The sequence below is a fragment of the Camelina sativa genome, chromosome 7 (genome assembly GCF_000633955.1).
Source record: "Camelina sativa cultivar DH55 chromosome 7, Cs, whole genome shotgun sequence".
In the NCBI taxonomy this organism is placed as follows: domain Eukaryota; kingdom Viridiplantae; phylum Streptophyta; class Magnoliopsida; order Brassicales; family Brassicaceae; genus Camelina; species Camelina sativa.
In genome coordinates, this window is record NC_025691.1 from 21,691,298 (window position 1) to 21,710,575 (window position 19,278).

At 36.2% G+C, this 19,278-nt stretch overlaps 1 protein-coding gene and 1 pseudogene across 1 annotated transcript in view; one reads left to right on the forward strand and one right to left on the reverse strand.

Moving 5' to 3' along the window:
* LOC104701883 (O-acyltransferase WSD1-like) overlaps positions 1 to 19,278 on the reverse strand; it is a 42,480-nt gene that overhangs the window by 15,768 nt on the left and 7,434 nt on the right. The gene's annotated exons all lie outside the window — the stretch shown is intronic.
* LOC104701879 lies at positions 14,377 to 16,317 on the forward strand (annotated as a pseudogene).

The following is a 19,278-nucleotide window of genomic DNA, read 5'->3' on the forward strand; positions in this document are numbered from 1 at the left end:
GAACATCAAAGAGAGATATTCGAAGAAGAGAGAAAGAGGAGATTAGATAGAGAGCCTAATTCTCCAAATGTATTACATTTCTACTTCGGGTGAAAATGGTGGCAAATCAATTACAATTACGCCCTAGCTTGAGACAATTATCAAAGATATGTTGGTGGTGATACACGAAATATCTGTTACAACGTGAACACATCAGCCGCTACTCTCTCTCTCTCTATGGGTTGAGGAAGAAAAGCTTATGGTGTGAAGAAGAAGAAGAGGGAGACTTTTTACTCTTTTTTTTGATTCGGTGTGTCAGAGACTTACGAATAGAGAGAAACCGAGAATAATTAACATTGGTTCAAAAATCTGAGTTGTATTAATTGTTATATTTTGATTGGCTAGCTATTTTAAATTAGGTGTCAGCTCCAGGTTTTTCTAAAATGCTGAGGTGGCATGCTGAGGGAGAGAGTTAGCCAACTTTCATATTATAGATTTATAATGGTTTCCAGCCATCGTCTAAAATTTTCTAGCCGATGTGGGACGTTGTACATACACTTATTTATAAGTATTATAATATAGAAATTTTACATAATATCAAAAATGTTAAATATTGAGTTGGCTGATCCCTATTGGTCATTTAAAAAATCTTCATATAGGCAATTCTGAAAACTTTTAAAAATGTTATTCAGTGTATAGATTAGTTATTTTAAATCCTATAGGCTGATCCCTTAGTTATTTTTAATCTTAATCTCTATTGGTTATTATAAATCCTAGATGGATAGCTTTAGGAGCTTATAGCTCCTACTTTTATTTAGTATAGATTAGTTTTATTTAGTATAGTTAATTTATAGTATAGATTACTTTTATTTAGTATAGATTAATTTTATTTATAGCTCCTACTTTTTTATTTAGTATAGTTAATTTTTATACACAAAACAACTCAAGCTAAGTTTAACAGAAAAAAAAAACTCAAATCGTGAAACAATAAAACCTCAGAAATCCCAAGATGTTGAATAAATTTTAGAAGAGAAACTGAAATATGCTTGGTAGGCGAGAGAGATATGATTAATCGAGGGTGAGGGGCGGAACTATATTCGAAGACAAATGACACTTACTCAACGAGTCGCCATAATCGAGTGAGGGATTGAGAGAGCAGATGTCTACTCTATCTTGTTTGAATTTTTGTAAGATGTTAAGGTAAATCGAATTCTTTTGTTTCATTGTTGTAAATATGAGTTAATTTCATATTTTCTTTTAGGAATAGAAGATGACTAGAATCAAAATAATTGTGTTGTGATCGCAAAAATATATGTCTATTCGTTTTTGATTTAATTCTCGACTAGAGTAAACACAATCATTAAGACTATAAACGTTTATATACAAAAGGTTAAATTTATTTAGCGGTTTTTAGGTCAGAGTTTTATTTATTAAAAAATAATTGAAGATTAAAATATATTTGTTGAGGGAACTTTACATTAAATTCCCAATGAAATAGGTGAGAAAATTCTAACCTAATAGTACAGTTATTAAAAAAATATATACTCCAGTGAAGTGTGGAGTGTTAAAAAGAAAAAAAGAGGGTAAAAAAAATCAATGTACATAATCTTAGAGCAAATTTATTTCAACACCTTCTTTTTACTTTTTAACACTCCACATCATCATCTATTTCTTTCGTCTAATAATTCAACATCTCTTTATTTTTTGTCATCTACAATGGTTTTGTTTAATAAAATTTAACACTTTATTTTTATTTATTTTATTGTTTATTTTTATATGTTCAAATAAAATAAAAAAGTCTCTATTTATAGAGTATGAGAAATAATAAATTTTGATGTAAAGCAAAACAAACTAAAAATTTGATTACTATAAAATAAATAATGTCAAATAGTTATGATGAAATTAAAAGTATAAAGAACTTTAACAATCAATAATAATGCATCATGTGTTATAGTGGTCCCATTTTTGTTTATTCAACATATTGAAAGAATTCAATATGATTTAATCTATATAGATTTTTTTTCATTTTTTAACACCCTTGTTGTATGAATAACAGTTGAATTATGAATTCAACACCTCCATTATATAGTCTAAACTAGATTAAGACCCGTGCTAGAGCACAGGTTGAAATTCATTTTATTTTTATTGTAATTTTTATATAAAATATAATTTATGTGATTGTTTTTAAAAGTTTTTTTGGATAAAACATTATGCAATAAAATCATATGCTAAATATAATAGCTTGAAAAAGACACCTATTTTGTAAGTTCTTTATTGTTAATGATTCTAGATAAGTGCATGTGCTATAACACTGGTTAAATTTTTTTTTTATACAAAATTTTGTATATTTTATATTTTAAAATAAAAATTTAATATGTTGTATTAGGTTATATATGTGAAGTTATTTCAACAATGTATATTCTACATGACTTGTAAATTTGGTAAGACATAATTTTGTAAATTTGGTTTTTAAAAAGTGAGTTATTATATTATGAGTAATTTAATATATTGTTATACTTATTGTTTTAATATACGGACAATTCTTTCAAAATATTATTGACATTGCTATAACAAATCAATTTAGAGTGTTCATAGTTTCTAACTTTAATATCAAGTTTCAATATATTAAAAATATTTCAAAATAAATTATTAAAGTTTATTATATTATATGAAATTCAACAAAAAAATATTAAACTGAATTTAAATATTCAAATTTTGACCTGTTACTCAGTAAAATTTTTTAATTCAGTATATCATATTTTTAAAGAATAATATTACTAAAGGTTGAATATTTTATAGATTGAAAAATTTATATTTGTTTTTAGAAATTCAACTGATGGTATATCCGGAAATAAAACTATTTTTTAATTATAATAAATAATATTATAATTTATTTGTTTCATAAAATAGATTCATATATAAAAATGAGAGGTGAAGTATAACGATAATTAACAAATTAATATGTTAATTTAGATATCAAAAGATTTTATTTGATGAATAATTTAGTAAAGAAAATTAATATGGTAAGTTAGATGATATGATTCTTTAGAATATTCCTTTTAAGATTTTTGGTATTACCTATTTGTAACCAATTAATCTATCAATTAATATATAACTTATATGTAATCAATTTATTTAAATTATATAGTCTACAAAATAATGTCGTGTACTTCTATTTTATTATAAATATGATGCTTTTTACGTCAATATAGCAGTATAGTATATACGTATGAGACGGGTTCAACAGATGGTGATATTCACAATTGTCGAGAATAATATTGAATTAATTCTTTAAAGCCTTAAAGGTGTAGTGTGTGTCGAGAAAGTATCCACAGATTTCGAAACGTGAATAACATGCATTTCTATTTTATGTGGCAGGAGAAAGTAATGGGCCTATACGTCAATTTTTGATAGTTGGTCGACGAAGGGTACTGATTTTTTGTTTTTGTTTTAGAAAACCGATTGCAAGCTAGTATACGCCCACATATTACCATATATATAAACAATATAAAATATTTTGTCAACTATATAAATTATTATCATTACATAAAGAACATGTATAAACAAATATAAGTTATATATATAATACTATAAACATTCAACTTTGATATTTTGTTAGCTGAAATCAAGCGTTGACCTAAAAAATATTAAACTTTTTCCTAAAAATAATAATTTTTTTTATGTATTTCTGATCAATAAATAAAAATGATCAATGATTTATATAATTTTTGAAAAACAAATATAACAACAAAAAGTTATACGACAAAAAATACTAGAAAATTATATACCGAACAAAAAATGGAGAATTACATAAAAAACAAAATTTGTGGTATTTTTAATTTAATAATTTTGTTAGTACATAAAATATACTAAAAATAGTATAATAAAACTATACCACCAAATTTATGTGTAGTAGATTTTGTTATAAAACTATAACAAAATACCTTTTCCTTTTAAAAATCATTTTTTATTTAATATTTTCAAAGGTGGGGTTTTAAATATATATATATTTTTTTTTTACTTATTTATAAGATTATGTCATTTGAAATATATCCATAGCATTGCCAACTATTTCTTTGATTATACAAAACCAACCTTTGATTTTACAAAACCAACTTTTGGTTTTTAATTATTTTCTAGATATATGCCTTTCATGTAAATAAATAGAATTTTCATTATTTTCTTCATTTCTGTTTCTTATTAAAAACAAATAAATAGTTTGCAATCTCTTGAATATATTTCAAATAACATAATCTTATAAATAAGTAAAAATTTAAAATAAAAATATTTAAAACCACTATTTGTAAATACAAAAAGAAAAAATGATTTTCAATGGAAAAAGGTATATTTTGTTATAGTTTTATAACAAAATGCACTATACATAAAATTTGGTGGTATAGTTATATTTTTTGTAAAATTATACAAATCATTTATCATTTTCATTTATTTATCAGAAATATAAAAAATATCTTATTTTTAGGAAAAAGAAAAAGAAAATTTAAATATTTTTCTAGTTAACGTTTGTCAACACTGGTCAACGCTGGATTTCGGTCAATAAAGCACCAGAGTTGAATGTTTATGGTATTATACACATAACATATATTTGTTTATGCATGTTCTTATGTGATGATAATAGTTCATTTAGTTAACAAGATATTTATATTATTTATACGTGTGATCATGTATTAGCGATGTAGCTAGCAATCATTTTTTGTTTTGTTTTCGTCATGTGAATAATACTGTAGAAAGATTAAGTACTTTGGAGAAATACAACGCTATTGACTTTAGTCTACGAAAGATTGGTATTGGAGAAAGGTTTTGGAGAAATACAAAGCTATTGACTTTAGTCTACCAAAGATTGGTATACATTTTGACTGATAATTTTGTGTGATGCCAAGGCTTTTCATATTCACACAGTGCTAACCTATATAGTTAAGCTCGTCCATATATCACAGATCCAATACTATCTTAATCCATATTAATTTAACGAGACTCCATGGAAGCATGCAGAATCTCTCCGTAAGGTGATTGATCATAAAAAGAGTCTCGAGCATAGGAAATCATTTGTCTCGGAGATGATGATGCAACTTTGGTTCTCCGGCTCAGATCATATGGCCTCCAAACTGATGCAGCGTAGCATCGATCCTTAATGGATCTGGCATGGGTGTTACTTGCCCATTAAGTTACAGCTTTAGTTGGTTTTGTTAGCTTTCGTTTAGTCGGTTTTTCTCATCATTGTTAGGGTTACATTTAGGGTTTTATTTTCTTCCTACGTCTCTATAAATAGAGAACGTAGCAGCATTGTAAATCATCACATATTGCATCAATAAAAGACCAAAAAAGAGATAGTCTTAACTACCCAAAAGAGCTTTGTTTTCTCGAAGCCCTGTAAGGAGGACTTGCAAAACTTCACTTTGATCTCGCAACTCGATCTCGGCTCTATCTCCTTCGTTTGCACCCCATCCTCTCTCATCGCCTCTGTTCTCTCCTTGCTCTGTTTTACTACCACCAAAACAGAGCATCGGTTTTTGTCCAGCTTCCGCCCCCCCCCCCCCATCAGTTGGTATCAGAATCTCTTCGTTCCTGGTCGGTTCGTGTCTACCATGGCACCCACTAAACAACTTAAAGACGCTGATGTTCGTGCTGATCCACCAACCTTCAACTTGAATGATCTACGTGACCTGTTGACAACATCCAATGAAAATCTCACAACGTCAATCCAAACAAGTGTTCAAACGGCGATCCAAACTTCTCTTCAGGAATTGAATCAAACATTGCTTCGCCTTGTCGGGGATCAACATCCACGTGTTGATGATGTCCACGCTAACCCAATTCATGGAGTTGATAACGTTGTTGTCGGTGATCAAGCTGGTGTTCATGTGCAACAAGACCATAACAATCAGCGAGGTATGGTTAATTTTAGACCACAAGAGCAACGCTTCCAAGACACACGATGGGAACAAAGCTTTCGCGTCGACATTCCGGAGTTTCATGGTGGTATCCGCGGTGACTCCCTCCTCGATTGGTTGGTGGCAGTGGATGAGATTTTGGACTTTAAAGGTGTTCCTGAAGACCCTATAGTTGGCTTAGTTGCTACTCGTTTTCGTGGTCATGCGGCTTCATGGTGGCAACAAACAAAAGTTACACGTTCACGGTCGGGGAAAGCTGCAATTACCTCTTGGGAGAAGCTTAAAAAGAAGCTAGGTGAGACCTTCCTGCCTCATAACTATGACAGGACAATGTACAACAAATTGCAAAATTTAAAACAAGGCCCGCGTTCTGTCGATGAATATGCAGAGAAATTCTATCTCTTACTCACACAGACATAGATATATGATAGTCTGATTCAGCTTGTCTCTCGTTTTGTAGGTGGATTACGTGCTCATATTCAGAATTCAATGCAACAATTCGACCCCACTACAGTGTCTGAAGCTCATCGACGCGCGGCATCATTCGAACAACAGCTGCGTTCGTCCAACTTGAGTGCGTCGTCTTCTCGGGGTCGTGTGCTAGACCAACACACCACGTCCGTCCAACCCACACCTCGTGACAGCCCTGACCAAGAAAAGTCTGATACACGATCACTTCAGCGTGATGACGGACAAGGGTTACGATGGTCATCTGGTAACGCCCTACGTTGCTTTTCATGTGGTGAAAACGGTCACCGTCAGACAGCTTGCCCCCATCAAACACGTCGCGGTACTCACGGGTGAGGATTTTAATGATCATGAGCACCCAAGTCATGACTCCCAACAGTGATGAAACTGGTCATCACGACGAAGATGGTGATATTGGGATTGCTCTTATGGCACATAGGGTGTGTTTAACACCGGAGCAACGGGAGAATGACTGGTTACGCACCAATATTTTTCGGTCTACTTGTACCATCAAAGGTCGCATGTGCAAATTAATTTTTGTTTCTGGTAGTTGTCAAAATATTATTGCGGAGTCAACGGGTATCAAACTTGGTATTCCTTTTGAGGCTCATCCGTCGCCTTATTCACTCACTTGGTTTCAAGACGGAGTTGCTGTCCGTGTTTCACAACGTGCTTTAGTGGCATTCTCCATCGGCCCTTTTTATAAGGACCGTTGTTATTTCGATGTGGCTCCAATGGATATTAGCCATTTAGTGTTGGGAAGACCGTGGGAGTATGATCGTAAAATCATACATGATGGTGTGAAAAACACTTACCAATTTATTTGGGAGACCCACAACATTGTCCTCTTACCTTCACGGGAACCATCGTTGGCACCCAATCCGGCGAGAGTGGACTCCAGCTTGCGTCAAACAACCTCCTCTCCCTATGCATTTCACGCTAAACAGACACGTTCGAGTACCACCAATCATGGCAAATCGAGTTCAGTGTTGTGCTCACAAGCAACTTTCGAACAAGAGTTACGTGTGGAAGGCTTTGCTTTAGCCCTCCTTCCGGTGGGGCAATTAGACTCTACTCCTCCGCCTATGCACTCTACTTCGTTTGATTCTCTTTTGAGCGACTTCCAAGATGTGTTTCGGGCGGACTTGCCACTGGCGTTACCACCTTTACGTGACATTCAACACCACATTGATTTAGTTCCTGGTGCCACGCTGCCTAATCGACCGCACTATCGGATGAGTCCACAAGAACATGAGGAGCATCGTCGTCAAGTGGAGGACTTACTGCGGAAAGGTCATATCCGAGAAAGCCTTAGTCCGTGTGTTGTACCAGCTCTTTTGATTCCAAAAAAGGATGGTACTTGGCGTATGTGCGTTGACAGCCGTGCTATTAATAAAATCACGGTGCGTTATCGTTTTCCTATTCCTCGTTTAGATGACCTCCTTGATCAGATTGGTACAGCCACAATTTTTTCCAAAATTGATTTGAAGAGTGGTTATCACCAAATTCGTATTTGCCCGGGTGATGAATGGAAGACAGCGTTTAAAACACGGGAAGGCTTATTCGAATGGCTTGTTATGCCTTTTGGCTTATCTAATGCACCGAGGATGTTTATGCGAGTTATGAACCAGGCATTGCGTCTGTTCATTGGTAAATTTGCGGTGGTGTATTTTGATGACATTCTTATATTTAGTTCGTCGTTGCATGAGCATGTTGATCATCTTCGCAAGGACCTTCTTGTTTTACGTCGTGAACAATTTACGCTGCATAGCATAAATGTGAGTTTGGCACTCGCGAGGTGCAATTCTTGGGATATGTGGTTTCCGACAAAGGTTTATCTGTGGATGTAAAGAAGGTTGAAGCCATTCAGTCTTGGCCGGTTCCGACAACGGTCGCGGAGGTTCGTAGCTTTCATGGTTTAGCTTCTTTTTGTCGTTGGTTTGTACTATATTTTAGCTCTATTCTAGCTCCTATCACGGAGTGTATGAAGGAAGGTCGCTTTTTTGTGGACGCCTGCAGCCTCGGAGTCATTTGATCTCATCAAACGCAAGCTTATGACCACTCCAATATTGCTTCTCCCTGATTTTGCCATCACGTTTGAGTTACATTGTGATGCATCTAAGTTGGGGATCAGTGCTGTTCTTAGTCAGCAAGGTCGTCCTGTTGCTTTTTGCAATGAGAAGCTATTCTACACAATAGTTCAAGCTATCAAGCATTGGCGTCATTACTTGGTTCACAAAGATTATGTATTGTATACTGATCATGACGCACTCCGCCATCTTGACAGTCAAGCCAAAGTATCGTCTCGACATGCCTCTTGGATCGCATATCTCCAACAGTTTACATTCTTTATTCGCCATACGTTGGGTAAGACCAATCGAGTTGCTGATGCTCTCAGCCGGCGCCACTCGTTGTTGTCTACTTTCTAGGGGTCGGTTCCGGGTTTCTCAACCTTTTTTAAGCTCTACAAAACCGATCCATTCTTTCCTTCTATCTTCTTGGAGGCGGAATAGGGTCTTACCGATGACTACACGCTTACTGATGGGTTTTTGTTTAAAGATCTTCATCTTTGTGTGCCAGATTGTAGCTTGCGCCTCAATATTATACAAGAACTCCACAACGAGGGTCATGTGGGTCGAGATCGTACACTTCAGTTGGTGACCACCTCATACTTTTGGCCAACATTGCGTCGTGATGTCACTCGTTTTATCGAGCGTTGTCGTATTTGTCACCAAGCCAAAGGCAAAGCTTCAAATGCGGGTTTGTATCTTCCTCTACCAATTCCGAAGCAGCCATGGACGGACATTAGTATGGACTTTGTTTTGGGGCTTCCTCGTACTCAATGCGGTCATGACTCAATTTTTGTGGTGGTGGATCGTTTTTCCAAAATGGCTCATTTTGTTCTTTGTAAGAAGACAACAGATGCTATAGCGGTCGCCACACTTTTTTTTTCTGTGAGATATATCGGCCATTGTGTCTGATCGTGACACTCGTTTCTTGAGTCATTTTTGGTGGTCTTTGTGGAAGCTTCTTCGTACTAGTTTGGATATGAGCTCGGCCTATCATCCTCAAACGAACGGTCAAACGGAAGTTACTAATCGAGCTCTTGGCAATCTTTTGCGTTGTTTGGTGGGCGACAATAATAAGAGTTGGGATTCCAAGTTATGCCAAGCTGAGTTCGCACATAATCATGCGTTTAATCATAGTCTCAGTTTTAGTCCGTTTCATGTAGTATATGGGTTGGTTCCATGATGTCCTCTTGATCTCACGACGTTGCCTGACCAGACTCGTCTTCATGGACAGGCCCTCGACTTTGTTGATGATCTCCAGTTGGTGCATAGTCAAGCTCAAGCTAATTTAGAAGAAAGTTCGCTTAAATATAAGACTGCAGCTGATACTAAATGGAGACTCGTTGCGTTTCAACCTGGCGATTTGGTGTGGATCTACTTGACTAAGGAGCGTCTTCTCTTGCGTGAATACAATAAACTCAAGTCCCGGGAAATTGGTCCAGAGGAAAACATTGAACTTATTAACGACAATGCATACAGAGTTTGTCTTCCTCCCAACTTTCGCACTTCCAATGTTTTTAATGTCAAGTACTTGTATCCATTTCATGGTGATAACGACGGCCTGGATTCTGGGACGAATCCTTCCCCACCCGGGGAGACTTGATGCAGCGTAGCATCGATCTTTAATGGGCTTGGCATGGGTGTTACTTGCCCATTAAGTTACAACTTTAGATGGTTTTGGTAGCTTTTGTTTAGTCGGTTTTTCTCATTAATTTTAGGGTTACGTTTAGGGTTTTATTTTTCTTCCTACGCCTCTATAAATGAAAGCGTAGCAGCATTGTAAATCATCACATATTGCATCAATAAAAGACCAAAAAAGAGGTAGTCTTAACTACCAAAAAGAGTTTTGTTTTCTCAAAACCCTGCAAAGAGGACTTTCAAAACTTCGTTAACTTCGATCTAGCAACTCGATCTCGGCTCTATCTTTTTCATTTGCACCCCATCCTCTCTCATCGCCTCTATTCTCTCCTTGCTTTGTTTTACTACCACCAAGACAGAGCATCGGTTTTTGTCCAGCTTCCCCCATCCCCCACCCCCTTATCATCTGGCCTCCAAACTTTGTGTCATCCTCTCATAAAAAATCCTAGATGTTTTCAACTTCAAAATTGTGAATCCCTCTTTAGTCATCTTCTGAAACGACTGACCTGTTTTTTAAAAATAAATAATAAAAAATAATAATGATAATAATAATATAATAAATAAATAACCCAAAAATATTTATTTAAATATGCAGAAACTCATATCACCAAATAAGCAGCGGAAAATACTAATAATAATAAACCAATAATTAACGAGAAACATAGACCAAAAACTAGCAACTTATACCATAGTTCTAACACCAACATTCCAATTATAGCAACCTAGCAGAAACCAAAGCATAACAACTAATTCCTTAGAACATCCTCCTCTTCATAGTCATGATCTCACTCTCACACTTTGTCTCTACCTGCACCACAAACACAATGAGATGCATGAGTATTACCAGAAATACCCAGTGAGGCGATCCTCCCATCTACGAGCAATACACACAAGAAAATCAAGAGTACAACTAAAAATAAAATATAACAAACTAACCATTAAACAGAACAACCAATAACACTTTCACCACACCTACACATCATCACGCAAAACAAGTTATGCAACCCAATCGCTTAGATAAGCTCATGGTCACGCACTCACCTTAACAAGTGAATCACAAAAATAACTACAACCAAAAGAGAAGCTCTCCAATATCCAAGAACAACCAAACTCGCTCCTACAACCAATCACAATAACAAACAAACATTGAAAACAAACTGCCAAAAAAATCAGAAAAGAACAACCTCACAAGTGAAACCACGAAATCAACACGAACCATTAACTTTCCAATCCTTCCAGTGAAAAGCAAGGTCTATACGTCCAGAAGCTTCCCACAAAATTTCAGCACTACCGGATCTCAGATGAAACTGCAATCGATCCCGAAACACCCGCTGGTCTCAATCCGCAACTGAGAAGAAATGCCCCACGAAAATGCCGATATCTCCTAAAATATTAACGAAAATTCACTTATTTAAAAATGAGAATGTATGAAAATCTCTAAGATATAACCCTACCAAATATCAATACCTTTCGAAATGATTTGAGCAGTCAAATCCTCTTTCTCCCAAACCCTAACAGTTCTGTTTCTCTCTTTGGTCTAAGGAAAAAGCTTGATCTCCCTTCTCTTCCTCCTTTACACCAAAAAACCAAGGGTTCTCACACTTTCCCTCCCTCTATCTGATAAATGTAGACACCAGCAAAAAAAAAAAAAAAGGAGGCGTGACTTTAAGAGGGAGATTAAGGGGGATGTATTGGTTTAGGATTTAGAAAGAATTTTAATGACTTTATGTTCTTGCTGATTGTTAGAATCATAGAAAATTGAAAGTTAAAAATGAAAGATTCTAAGAGATTGTTTAGGAAGTTTTTTAAAATCTTGATGATTTTTTTTTTCTAATCTTGTAAAATCTTTCTATTTGATGAAAGAGTTTTCATGACTTTTGTTATGAAGGAAATGATATAAAATCCTAAACCAATAACATAAAATTTGAATTCATTAACAATCCAAGATTCTTTTGTTTTACTTGAATAACATAAAACTTTTAATGACTTTATAAAACTCTTAATCCAATAACACTAGATTTATCAAGATTTTAGATAACTTTTTACAAATCCACAACCAATAACACCAAATTTTTAAAGAGTTTTTAAAAGTCTTGATTGAATAACAACATATTTTACCTAACTTTTAAAGTCATTAAAATTCTTTCTAAATCCTAAACCAATACCTCCCCCTAATGGTTTTTGGTTTAATTTGATTAAACTAGAATTTAATTAAACAAAAAATCAATTAAAATCCACTCCTTTGGTTTACTCAACACATCTTAAACTCTTTTCCCGGAACACGGATGTTACATCTACACACAATTACTATTTTTCTCCAATTATCATATCAATTCATTTTATATACTGTGGCTCTCACTAGGTCTTTAAAAATTCACATGTGAAAGTACTATTGTTGGGATACAAACAATGTCCCACATCTGAAGATTAGAAAATAAGTTTTTAATATATAAGCCAAGACCAACTCCAATTAGTATGAGATCTTTTGGGAAGGAGCCCAATAAGAAATTCATGCTTGCTTTGCCACCTGGGCCCAAAGCGAACAATATCATACTAATAGGGGAGTTGGTTTGGGCTTGGAAAGCCCAACAATTGGTATCAAAGCCTAGGTCGAAAAGTGGACCTAGGAGAGTGGGTGTGGGCTCTGTGTTCGGTGTGGGTGTGGGCTCTGTGTTCGGTGTGGGAGGTTCTCTCAAAAAGATGACATGATTAAGGGTGCCTAAAGAATACTTCATTAATAAAGGGGTATCGGAGCCTATGTATGTGGGTTTCGCTGAAGGGAGGCCAAAGTATCGTGGTACATAGTTTAAGGGGGAGTTTGTTGGGATACAAACAATGTCCCACATCTGAAGATTAAAAAATAAGTTTTTAATATATAAGCCAAGACCAACTCCAATTAGTATGATGCTTTTTGAGAAGAAGCCCATTAAGAAATCCGTGCGGGTTTTGCCACTTGGACCCAAAACAAACAATATCATACTAAAAATGGAGCAATATCATACTAAAAAGGGAGTTGGTTTAGGCTTGGAAAGTCCAACAACTATAATAGTTACTAATTCATTAATTAACAGAGAACTTAGCTTTCAAAGTAGTATCTCGTTCGTTATTGCATTCGTTAAGAGACAGAGAAGAAAATGATGACTTGTAGAGAAACTTGTCATCTTAAAGAAGAATATGTCACCGATGCCGTTAGCATCTCTTCTTTTAGGGTAATGAACGAAGGATCTGCTTCGTTGCAAAAAAAATTTGATTGCATGTACGTGTACCAACCCAAGAGTACAGCTAACACAAACACACAAATCCACTAAAATTAAAATACATCAAAATAGTGACACGCAAAAAATATTGAATAATTATTGTAAATAGGTTTCATGGATAATCTTTTGCAACGAAACATGAAAAATCTCTGAAGCATGAAAAATCTGCACGGAGAGCATTTCGTTTAAACCTCTGAAGCATGAAAAATCTCTGAAGCATGAAAAATCTGCACGCAGAGCATTTCGTTTAAACCTCTGAAGCATGAAAAATCTTTTGTGGAGCAGCAGACTTCATCTTGTGGAGAGCTTCGATGATGAGATCGCAGAGGTGATGAGGGTCTGGAATCACCTCTACATCAACTCCGATGTTGATTATGAGTTTGTCTACATAGCTTTGAATACGGAAAAACTATTTGCGAAGAATATTACAAAGTCGAGATATCTCAAAAAGACTTTGGTATGGAAGCTTTGGTACCATTATGTCTATATTCCAGAATTATGTTTGAACATATTAACTTTACAGTTATGGTTCGCAAAAAGAAAGTTCAGCCACAAGATGCTCCAAGCAAATCATAACAAAAAAAAAAATCAAATATGAAGTTGGACAATAACTGTTTTTATGAAAGGTTAGCGAGTAAGGCTACTCTTCGGAAAGCATCGTTAATCTTCCTTCTGCTGTATTTTTCTTAGTGTATGACGCATACATTCGCGTATGTAATAAATGTGTTACAGTAATTCTGTATAAGTCTTTGTAATTACGCTTCTTTGAATTTAAAGAAAGTTTGATTTGCAGAAAAAAAAAATTGAATTGACTTTTTTTATTATTATTTGGATTAAAAACTATCAAATTCAATCCTAACTCGAAATATATTTTAAAGTTTTGGATATAACCTGAAACTATCCATACTTGATGGATGTTTACCCTAATACGATTCGAAATCTAAAAATATTCTAATGGATTTTATTTTTCTAAACCCAAATTACTCGACCTGAAACCCAAATGGATACCCGAATGCCCACCCACCCACTTTAAAGGTTAAACATCTCAAACGAGAATCTAGTTCCTTGTCGCTTTCGTTGGAGACAGAAAAGATAATGACGCCTTGTGGAGAAACTTCTCTTCTCAAAGAAGAAGAATACGTCACCGACGCCGTTGACCACCGTGGGCTCGCCGCCAGAAAATCTAACACCGGTAGATGGAGAGCCGCCTGGTTCATCATTGGTAAGCCGGATGAGATTGGGAGCTGCTTCTCTCTCTGTTTATAAACACTAGTTCTGAAATTTATACTATTGAATTGTAGGTGTGGAAGTGGCGGAGAGGTTTGCTTATTATGGAATCGCATCAAACCTAATAAGCTATTTGACCGGGCCACTTGGTCAATCCACCGCGGTGGCCGCCGCTAATGTCAACGCTTGGTCTGGAATCGCTACTCTTCTTCCTCTTCTTGGAGCTTTCGTCGCCGACGCTTTTGACTGAGAAAGAGTTTGAATTTGGTGTCAGGGACTGGCATTTCTGACTTTATCTGCGTTTATGATTCCCAACACTACTGAAGTGACATCTTCTTCACCTTCATCTTTACTCAATGCGTTCTTCTTCTTCTCTCTGTATTTGGTGGCTATTGGACAAAGTGGACACAAGCCTTGTGTTCAGGCTTTTGGTGCTGACCAATTTGATTAGAAAGACTCTCAAGAGAAATCTGACAGAAGCTCCTTCTTTAACTGGTGGTACCTTAGTATGTCTGAGGAATCTGCCTAGCGATTCTTGTGGTTGTGTACATCCAGGAAGAGTTCAGCTGGGCATTTGGGTTTGGTATCCCGTGTGTGTTCATGGTGATCTCTCTTGTTCTTTTCGTCTTAGGGAGAAGATGTTATAGGTACAGTAAAAAAAGAAATGGAGAGGACGAAACCAACCCTTTTACACGGATAGCTAGAGTCTTCTTTGTAGCTTTCAAGAACCAAAGATTAGTTCTTCGGAATTGTGCAGAGTTGAGCTGGAGGCAAATCCATCTCAAGATTCTCCAAAGAAGCTGACGTATGTTTCAATATATACGTTAGGCTATGGTAAGAAAGCCTTGTTTGTAATGATTATGAGCTTATAATCCATTATCTTGTGACAGGCTTCTCAACAAAGCATTGCTTGTTCCCAATGATGGAGAAAGCGCATGCAAGTCTAGAGATGTTGAAGACGCCACAGCACTTATAAGGCTTATTCCAGTATGGCTTACAACTCTGGCTTACGCCACACCCTATGCGCAGTACATGACTTTCTTCACAAAGCAAGGTGTCACAATGGAAAGAACAATTTTTCCAGGTGTGAAGATCCCACCTGCTTCTCTTCAAGTTCTTATTGGCATATCAATTGTCCTCTTTGTCCCCATCTACGACCGTGTTTTGGTCCCAATCGCCAGGTCGATAACTAAAGACCCTTGTGGTCTTACAATGCTCAGAAGAATTGGAGTTGGAATGGTACTGTCAGCTCTCACTATGGTTATTGCAGCTCTGGTCGAGTCAAAGCGGCTCGAGACTGCTAAAGAACACGGGCTTATAGACCAACCACAAGCTACTGTTCCAATGTCGATTTGGTGGTTAATCCCTCAGTATCTGTTGCTGGGATTGGCCGACGTACACACTTTAGTGGGAATGCAAGAGTTCTTCTACAGCCAAGTCCCCACTGAGCTGAGAAGCATCGGTCTTGCGCTTTACTTAAGTGCGTTGGGCGTTGGAAGCTTATTGAGCAGCTTACTCATCTCTGTGATCGACTTAGCCACTGGAGGAGATGCTGGAAACAGCTGGTTCAACAGTAATCTGAACAGAGCCCATCTCGATTACTTCTATTGGTTACTTGCGGTTCTCAGTGCCGTTGGGTTCCTTACGTTCTGGTTCATATCCAGGTCATATATCTATCGCCAGGTGGACCAAGTGTAGTTTCTAAATTTATTTATTGTAGTTTTTAATTTATTCTCTTAATTAAAACAGAATTATTATTTTATAAAAAGACCTTCGGAGCCACATATGTATATAGTTGTATACCGAAAAAGAATAAAAAGTAACAATAAGGAAGACTCATTAAGTGATGTGAAAGTAACAATAATTATGTAATTTGTTTACTTCATCACTTTCCACAATGCGGCATAGTGATGTTAAAGAGAGTGTGTCTCGTAAAACTATTGAAAAGGTGACAGAGAGTTAAGAATGCGTTGAGTGATTTCGGGTCAGGGGATCGTGTCTGTACAGCACATCCCTCCAAAACCCACTAAACTTGGTCTAGCAGGAAATCAAGGAAGCAAAGTAGACCTTATCAATCAAAAAAAGCCTATTGCGGTTTCAAACACCAAAGCTTCTTCAGTCTCTAACGGTAACGCTCAACATTTACACCATGCATCGCTCTGTATAGTCAAACCTCGGAATACAGGTGACGATACTTGTCAGAAATCAGACAATATCATTGTAATCAATAGCTTTTGCTATTTATAGACAATATGATGTAATAAGGAAGATAAGAATGAAGTTATCCTTTTGAGCCTCTCTTTTCTGTTTTTCTAGGGTTTTAGCTCTTGCTTTCACAGGCGCGCTAAGTCCGACAAAAGTAGCGAGCCTGGCGGGGTGGACAGCGATATCTGCGGTGTTTGAAACTTGCGTGTGGGTGCCGTTCGTGTCAAGCTACGTTTTAGCTTCGGTTTTGGGGAGGCAACATTTTGGTATAATGTTGATTTATATGTATTGTTGTGGATAGGCAATGTTTGACCGGATGAAGCGGGAAAAAGAGGAAGGGAGAGGAGGAGAGAGGACGAGTAATAAGCAGGAGCTAAGGCGGAAACTGGAGAAGCTGAGCGAGAGGCTGAGCAAGCTCAACACATACTCGTCTTGGTTAAATATATTGACGCTCATGTCTCTAACATGGTATTTTGTTTATCTCGGCCAGAGACTTGGCGCCGCTTGTTGATCCATACTTTTGTTGTTGTTGTTGTTGTTGTTGTTGTTGTAAGTAGGTCATGTCTTCACTTTTGGGTTAGAGGTTGTTTCTAGGCCCGCCTATATATGAATTAAAATTTCATATTAAGTAGCGGAGATGTAAAATGATCCAACATATCTCTATAGTAGCTTTGTTTTATTTTTTTGCCAAAGCTGCTATTTGTGTAGGCATTACTCTTTTGTAAAACATTTATTCATTACTAATGATATTTACATCTTTAGAAGAAAAAAAATGATTCAACACGTTCGTACAAACATTTATGGATGAATTATTAATTTTTTATTGATAATGTAGGACTTATAAGATGATAAACTCAGGATGACATACAACAAACCAATGATAGTGTAGGACTTATAAAGATGTTAAACAAAGGATGAGACGTAAATAAACAATCTATTCAAAATAATCACATGCTCAACTGAATTATATGTAGTACTGTAAATAGGTTTCATCCATAGATATGCTATGCACGCCGACCATTTCGTTTACACCTCTGAAGCATGAAAAGTCGTTTGTGGAACAACAGCAGATTTCATCATGTGGAGAGCTTCGATGATGAGATCGCGGAGGTGATGAGGGTCTGGGATCACGTCTACATCAACTCCGATNTTCCACAATGCGGCATAGTGATGTTAAAGAGAGTGTGTCTCGTAAAACTATTGAAAAGGTGACAGAGAGTTAAGAATGCGTTGAGTGATTTCGGGTCAGGGGATCGTGTCTGTACAGCACATCCCTCCAAAACCCACTAAACTTGGTCTAGCAGGAAATCAAGGAAGCAAAGTAGACCTTATCAATCAAAAAAAGCCTATTGCGGTTTCAAACACCAAAGCTTCTTCAGTCTCTAACGGTAACGCTCAACATTTACACCATGCATCGCTCTGTATAGTCAAACCTCGGAATACAGGTGACGATACTTGTCAGAAATCAGACAATATCATTGTAATCAATAGCTTTTGCTATTTATAGACAATATGATGTAATAAGGAAGATAAGAATGAAGTTATCCTTTTGAGCCTCTCTTTTCTGTTTTTCTAGGGTTTTAGCTCTTGCTTTCACAGGCGCGCTAAGTCCGACAAAAGTAGCGAGCCTGGCGGGGTGGACAGCGATATCTGCGGTGTTTGAAACTTGCGTGTGGGTGCCGTTCGTGTCAAGCTACGTTTTAGCTTCGGTTTTGGGGAGGCAACATTTTGGTATAATGTTGATTTATATGTATTGTTGTGGATAGGCAATGTTTGACCGGATGAAGCGGGAAAAAGAGGAAGGGAGAGGAGGAGAGAGGACGAGTAATAAGCAGGAGCTAAGGCGGAAACTGGAGAAGCTGAGCGAGAGGCTGAGCAAGCTCAACACATACTCGTCTTGGTTAAATATATTGACGCTCATGTCTCTAACATGGTATTTTGTTTATCTCGGCCAGAGACTTGGCGCCGCTTGTTGATCCATACTTTTGTTGTTGTTGTTGTTGTTGTTGTTGTTGTAAGTAGGTCATGTCTTCACTTTTGGGTTAGAGGTTGTTTCTAGGCCCGCCTATATATGAATTAAAATTTCATATTAAGTAGCGGAGATGTAAAATGATCCAACATATCTCTATAGTAGCTTTGTTTTATTTTTTTGCCAAAGCTGCTATTTGTGTAGGCATTACTCTTTTGTAAAACATTTATTCATTACTAATGATATTTACATCTTTAGAAGAAAAAAAATGATTCAACACGTTCGTACAAACATTTATGGATGAATTATTAATTTTTTATTGATAATGTAGGACTTATAAGATGATAAACTCAGGATGACATACAACAAACCAATGATAGTGTAGGACTTATAAAGATGTTAAACAAAGGATGAGACGTAAATAAACAATCTATTCAAAATAATCACATGCTCAACTGAATTATATGTAGTACTGTAAATAGGTTTCATCCATAGATATGCTATGCACGCCGACCATTTCGTTTACACCTCTGAAGCATGAAAAGTCGTTTGTGGAA